The sequence below is a fragment of the Marmota flaviventris genome, chromosome X (assembly GCF_047511675.1).
Source record: "Marmota flaviventris isolate mMarFla1 chromosome X, mMarFla1.hap1, whole genome shotgun sequence".
Classification (NCBI taxonomy): Eukaryota; Metazoa; Chordata; class Mammalia; order Rodentia; family Sciuridae; genus Marmota; species Marmota flaviventris.
In genome coordinates this window covers 124,778,360-124,786,136 of record NC_092518.1, presented here as the reverse complement: position 1 = coordinate 124,786,136, position 7,777 = coordinate 124,778,360, and the positions used below count along the sequence as shown (strand labels likewise).

At 32.6% G+C, this 7,777-nt stretch overlaps 1 non-coding gene across 1 annotated transcript; it reads left to right on the top strand.

The window, feature by feature from the left end:
* The first annotated feature begins 2,206 nt into the window (after positions 1-2,206).
* LOC114096667 (U6 spliceosomal RNA) lies at positions 2,207-2,313 on the top strand. Its single transcript, XR_003583471.1, has one exon. It is a non-coding gene; the product is annotated as a U6 spliceosomal RNA (small nuclear RNA).
* Positions 2,314-7,777: the final 5,464 nt, after the last annotated feature.

Genomic DNA, 7,777 nt, shown 5'->3' with positions numbered 1-7,777 from the left:
GCATGTGCACTCAGATCTATTGTACTCCTTTTTACACTTGGGGAACCTGCACCTCCCTTGAGAAGCAGAAACTCAACCCTTCAGACCAAGGCACTTGACACCCTGAAACGCTCTACCTGGATAGGATGCAAGAGAAGGAGAATGCTCAGCTGGGTAGCATTTCCTGGGGTCCCCAGTGCTTACATCAGGGATCAGGGTCAATTTTTCCTTTGGTAACAGGGACTGAACCCATGGGTGCTTAGCCAATGAGCCACATCCCCAACCCTCTTTTGTCTTTCATCTAGACACAAGGTCTCACTGAGTTGCTTACAGCCTCGCCAAGTTGCAAGGCTGGCTTTGAAATCCCAATCTTCCTCCCTCAGCCTCCTAAACTGCTGGGATTACAAGCATATGCCACTGCTCCCAGCATTCTTCTCTTCTTTTAACCAAATATTTTGGATAGAATAACATTAAAATATTATTTATTAAAGATAAGACATAGACATAGACCAAGAAAATTTTAGTAAGGTAACCAATTTTTTCTCCATGCTATAGATGTTTTATATGCAGAAATGCTTTTACATAATTTTGCAGCTTGTCTGCTAATACTAGTAAATTGTATGAATTACTTTCAGCATATTTAATACTCAAATGGGCACATTTTGTTTTATGATACATAAAGCCAATTCTTCAAACACTTTCCAAAGAAAAAGTGCTATTTTACTCACTTTTAGAGTGGAGATATACCTATGTTGATAACCGAGGGGTTGATTATTAGAAGTTGACTTAGGGATATAACACAATGTCTCAAATCTATAGATCATAACCAAATCCAAATTTATTTAGCATATTACTATGCATAATATCCATATTACATAGTGTGCATCATATTACTATGCATTTCAATAAACTGTAATTCAGTCCCCAGTATTCATAAAGTAGTACAAGTATTCATTCATAATTAGAATATTTCTGAGTACTCAGAACCTTCAATCACACTTTTGCAAAACAGGGACATAAATGTGTGAATAATTTGCACATGCTGAATAAATTTAGAAATATATGGGTTTTCTATATGCTGAAAAGTGAAATGATAAAATTTTTAAATGTTTACATTTACCTTGATTTTGCATATGCTTAGAATTTCAATATATAAAATTTTGTTGTTTTCTTTTATATTTATTTCAGACATCAGGTGAAAATATACTGACATAAAATCATCCTTCAAATGGATATTGAAGCATTCAATAATACACTTATGTATTTTGCTTCTCAGTACCACCACATGATTGATTATTCAGAGACATCTGTGTAATTGGTAACATCCTAAACTTTCATATTCAACTCATGAACCTTACAATGAATATAGTTGTATATATGTGAAAAGAAGCTAGAAAATAATTCTAAGTCAAGCTTCTACCTTTATTAAAACTGTTTTTGCTTTATATCAAAGAAAATTATTTGTTAACAGGTTTACAGTTTGCCTGGTACCTGCCCCCTCATAAAATGTGTTATCAGCCCTGAATCCAATAATTTCCAAACTTCACATGGCTCTCCATTAACAACTTGTGAAATATCCAAGCACCTCATCACACCATCCAAATTCTTCTCAGGCTGTATGGTTGACTATCCCTCCAGGCTCAACTACTATTCTGTCCCAGTTGAACATCCCTTGGGAAGTTTATCAAAGAGTAATCCACAACCTTATTCTATAAAACTCAGCTTAGATGTCAGCTCCTAAGAGAAGCTTTATATGAATTCCCTTTTTCTCTTCTGTGTTCCAGTTCCTAAAAGCAATCCTGGATTTGATTGTATGAGGCAGTGAGTAGTGAGTGGGATTGGGCCTTACTTACCATTTGGTAGCTGTAGCTTGAAACCCCACAGCCAATAGTATGCTCCTGCCAGATCATACCAACTGCTGAGAACTAATTTTGTGCATTTCTTCCCAACTCTAAATACAGTGATAGCACTTTGATGGTTACCTTGATGGTTTAAAATCAGCCATAGTGGCAGAAAATGTTACATAAATAGGTAAAGGGTACAAATATTTTTTTTCAAAGAGGTAGTTTTGTCCATTTACTATCACACCATTACAGAATGTTTGTCTGCCTTGGAAAAGTGGCCAATTGTGAAAAAAAATACCATTAATTCAAGCAAATGAGTCCACTGAAATACATTAAGATTTGAAAAAAAACTCAACTCTTTTCTTCATTAAAATATGATGCTTGTGCTTGTTTTGGCAGCACATATACTAAAATTGGAACAATATAGAGAAGATTAGCATGGTCCCCACACAAGGATGAGATGCAAATTCATGAAAAAGGAAATATGTTGCTTTCCCTTTCACAATTTCATGAATGTTTTTAGGAGGATGTAAAGTTTTTGTCAGTAATAATTGCCTAAAAATTTGAGTAACTGATGACGCTATGCATACCAACTATGGTAATTTTGTCAATTTAGTCATCCTAGTAACTGTATCAAAATAGTTGTATAGAAATTCCATAAATGTTAGCATGCATTTTGGTGAGGAAAAGTTTTTAAAACAAGTGGGAAAGTGCATTCATTTAATCTTACCAAGACTCAATCAGTCTATATATAGCCAGCTATTTTTTTAAATGTGCTCCACAGAAATGTTTCAGTCCAATAGGTCTACCCAATAGCCATTTGTACAGATCTTGAAATGCCCATATTTTTGGTTGTGCTATATGAAAATAACAGACAAGGACTGCTTTTATCAAGACTTTTGGTGGAAATAGTTATCTATCACTTTACATGGTATGCAAATAATATCAGAAGACAATTCAAGTAAAATACATGATTGCAAACTATTATATACTTAAGAAACTCAACTGCTATTTTCTATAATTTGCTATGATAGTTCCCAAATACCAATAGTTCTGACCAGTAAAAAAGACTCACCTAGGCAGCTGGTTTAGTTATATATTCCTATTTCCTGTAATAAGAGGGTCAATACTAAGACGTAGGAGGTTTTTATCTTTAATTAGTCCCCCATATATCCAGTACATTGATTGAATGCATGAATGTAGTTTTAGATACTAACATCCTCCTTCACAAACATTTTTGTTTCAGTTTCCAAGTTTTCCTTCCTTTTATTCTAAAATATATACTCTCAGTTTTGAGTAATTGCCATGAAGAGAAGCCAGAATCCATCAGTAATATCAACAAGTAGCAAAAAAATGTTTTCAATAGAGAACACAAATATTGTGCTTACACATTAAAAATGAGTGGGAAAATTGAAGCAATTATCTCAATAATTTAGCTTCCCTTCCACTTGAAATATTCTCTCTGATGACCTGTTCACATAATTGAGGGACAGGTACTCTAATCATTGACTTTTCTAGATAATGTTCTCAATTTTTGTTTTCAATATATACAGTTATTCTTCAATTGAATAAAAAAGTCAGAGACATTGGCTTTTAGAAATTATTCTTCTATGAAATTCTTATTGCCATTAGATAGAACTATCTTTGAGTGGTTTAAAAGCTAGTCACAAACAGGAATTTATTAGCAGAATGGCATTTTAGTGTCTCAGAAAATATGTGTGTATCTAAACAAAAATAAACTGGCTCTGTTAATTGATATACTAATTTTCATATATACCATTACTTTTTTCTGAGCAAGATTTTAAGTATCTCAGTTTTGCATTTACCCCAAGGGCTGCATACAGACTTTAAGGGCAAATGATTGACTTCATAGGAGCTATGAGCCAATACTCTGTTTTTCTTAAGAATATATCATTCTCTCAGACATATAAATTTGTTCTAGAAACAGTGAGTTTTATTTAATGCATAGGAGTTTGTAACCATTCTTACTTTAATCTTTGGTTGCATATTTCTTTTGGAAAAAAACAACAAAAGTTTCTATGTTCCATAAACATGCTTTCTTATGCTACTTTGTTGTTGAATTATCATTTCATATCATGCTTCCTGCAAATATCATTAAAATACCATGTGATTTTTGTCCTAATTCATAAACATGAAAAGTTTATATGACTATTTGGAAATCCTGGGAGTTTCCTACTTTAGAAAATGAAAAATGTGAATACTTTGAAAAATAATTCTAACAATATTTCAGTAAAATGATGGCTTTGTGTATATGTGTGTGTGTTTGTATATTTGTGTCTTTGTGCTTTCAATTTTTATTTTTTTATCTGTATTGTTGACTTGATCACCTTGGTTCTAATGTCTTGTCCAGAAACACTCATATAATTACATTTTCAAAGCATTCATAACACAACATGGCTGTAACTACAGCTCTTGCCCTTTCCTTGGAGCTGTTATGAAGATCAGTTACAGTATTTGATCCATCCTTCTTTTCTAAGTGGTGCCATTAATCCAAATTAAAATGTTTTGTTAATGTGCTTTCTGCTATACATGGAAATGAATACATCTTTTATGAGCAGGGAGCATGATATGAAATGATAAGGATGAAGGTAGATTTCATTATCTTTATTTCCACAAAAACTCAATTTAAAGGTTAACATAATCAGAATATTATGAATATTTTGGGAGTTAAAATAACACATATGAATCAGACATTAATTTGTATGTATGTGGTACCAGGGATTGAACTCAGGGGCACTCAACCACTGAGCCACATCCCCAGCCCTATCTTGTATTTTATTTAGAGACAGGGTTTCACTGAGTTGCTTAGTGCCTCACTCACTTGCTGTGGCTGTCTTTGAACTCGTGATCCTCCTGCCTCAGCCTCTTGAGCCACTGGGATTATAAGTATGTGCCAAAATGCCCAGCCAGACATTAATTTTACAAACATTAACATAGGGTGGAAAGGGTCCTGTTGCAAAACATTTTAAGTCTTGAGTTCTAATTCAGGCTCAGCTACTGTCAAGTTGTATGACCTTGGAAAAGTTGCTTTCCATCTGTGAGTGTCAGTTGTTTTTTTTTTTTTTTTTTTTTTTTTTTTGTTTTGTTGTTGTTGTTCTTGACATAGGATATTGAATTGTATATTGTCTAGTCTTGTTGAAATCTAGTGGTCTGGATGGAGGAAAGAAAAATGAATTAAAATTAAAACACTTGAACGGTTGGAAGTCATTTCAACATGATAATTCGGGGCCAGTGGAACTGGAAAAGTGAGAGAAAATATTTTAAAGTATTTTATTCAAGAATAAATTGAAAACAGTTGTTGAGCAGGACACTATAACATTAGCTATATTCTAGAATTGTAGTTGACAAAACTCTTAGAATAAAAGCAAATGTATCTGGAAAGAAGATGCATAAAAGCAAAATTAGTTGAAAAATACCTACTTTTAAGTTGATCAGAGACAAAAATAGCACTATGACCCAATTTGGATTCAGTTTACAAAAAAATAATTGTAATGTGATTTGATCTAAAGTGGTTATTCCTCCTGGGCAAAGGCAAAAGTTAAAAACATGACAAAATTCAAAAATAGGTCAAGAACTACCAAATGTATAGTTCTCATCCCAGACTATAAAAGTGAGAAAAATGAACCGGAATATAGATATAGATATAATTTGGAAAGGAGACTGAGCTGAGAAACATGAAGTGTAGAATTAGAATCTAGCTCATTTTGAGGTTTAAATACTCATGATGTATTTCCACTAGATAGAAATAATAGAATAGGAAGTATTCAGTAAGAAGATTGCTTTCAGAAAAATAAATACTTGATGCTGTAGAATGTCTTCAATTTAACACAAATATGCTTGTTTATTTGATATGCTTTCTTTGGAGAAGGATAAATTTTTATTCAGTGAGGGAGGGGTCAGGGAAGGAGAAACATAATTCAGACAAAATGTCATCAACCAGCTTAAAGAACCATATATTCCTTTGATTACAAAATTCATTCTTTTTCAGGAAATATTAAACCGTAAATCTTGGAAGTATGGTGATTGGTCTATTTTTTTTCTCTCTCTCACAAATCATTGACTCTGTTCCATGGCTCCATCCTATTGAACTATTTCTGGTGGGACAGGTGACACCTATTACACTTTGGATATGGTTGACTTCCATGCCACTTTAGTGTAAATACTATTTATCTTTGAACCATATCCTTTTACTGTAAAATATTTTGCAGCCCCTTTTAGTTACCATTTTTCATAGTATATGATAGAGTAAAATTAGTAACCTTGATCTAATTAAAATCAAAATAAGATATCACCTCACTCCACAAAGAATAGCTATTTTCAAAAAGAATAAAGATAACAAGTACTGATGAGGATGTGAAGAAAAGAGAATCATTGTACACCACTGGTAGGAACGTAAACTAGTGCAGCCATTATAGAAAACAATATGGATGTTCCTTTAAAAACTGAAAACATAACTGCCATATGATCTAGCAATCTCACTACAGGCTATTTATGAAAAGGAATTTAAGTCAGTATGTGATAAGACATCTGCACTGTCATGTTTACTTAAGCACTATTCACCATAACCAAAAAGTGGAGTCAACCTAGGTTTCTATCAACTGATGAATGCATAAACAAAATAAGGCAAATACACACCATGAAATGCTATTCATACATAAAAAGATTGGAATCCTATAATTTGTGGCAATATGTATGGAACTGGTGATAGTTATATTAAGTGATATAAACCAGGTACAGAAAGGCAAGCATTGCATGATCTCACGCATATGTCCAATATAAAAAAAGTTGGCCTCATAGGCATTGGGAATAGAATGGTGGTTACCAGAGTCTGGGAAGAGTGGTGAGAGAAAGGGAAAAGATTGATTAATGGGTATTCTTTCAAATAAATGGAAACAAGAATTTCTGGTGTGCTATCAGACAGTATGGTGACTGTAGATAACAATAATATACCATGCATTTCAAAATCCTGGAAGAAAATATTTTGGAACTTTTCAAAAGAAATGCATTATAAGTGAGGAGATAAGTAGACTTAACCTTATTTAAACACTACTCATCAATACATATAACTTTTTTTGTTTTTTCTATGTGTGTTGAAAATAAGTTTTTTAAATAAAAAATAAATAAAACCCACCTCTGCCCATAAATCATTTGATAACCCTGGGAAATCACATTCTTATGGTCTTCAGTTCCCCTCTCCTTTAAAATTAATATTCATAAAATCCTGTTCACTCCTTTATATGTGAAAGCAAAAAAAAAAAATTAAAACAGAATGTCGAAGAGTGATTATTAAAGGGTAAGAAGTGGGGTGCATAAAGGGAGGTTAGAATTGCTCAGTGAATGCAGTATACATGCATTGAGATATCACACTGAAGCTCATTAATATTCGTAATTAATATATGCTAATCAAAAATAAAATTTAAAAAATATAAAAAGAACTTTTAGGAGAAAAGAATAATAAAAATACTTTTTAAGAATTAGATAGGAATATGTATTTTAAAGCCACAATGTTTGAAACATTATAATACTTATGCAGAATGCTATAACAGAATATAAGTTTCAGAGGCAGACTCAAGTGCATATAAATATTTAATATTTGATAAAAGGGAAGCTCTTCAAATTATTAGGAACAATATTGGGACACAAGCTATGTAGTTTAAAAAGTTGTAGCCCTATGTCATATTCATATCATATATTTAAAAGAATTTTAGAAAAAATACAACACAACAATTATAAAAAATAAATTCATAAAAGAAATAGTGGGAAAAAAGAACAGACAGTGTCAGAGAATAGAAATTGGGAATTTTCTAGTTAGATAAGATTCAAGTTTTTTGAAACCACATCACAAGTTTCTGTTTTAAAAATCAATAGACAAGGCCAGGCACAGTAGTGCACACCTGTGATCTCAGTGGCTCAGGAGGATGAGGAAGGAGGAT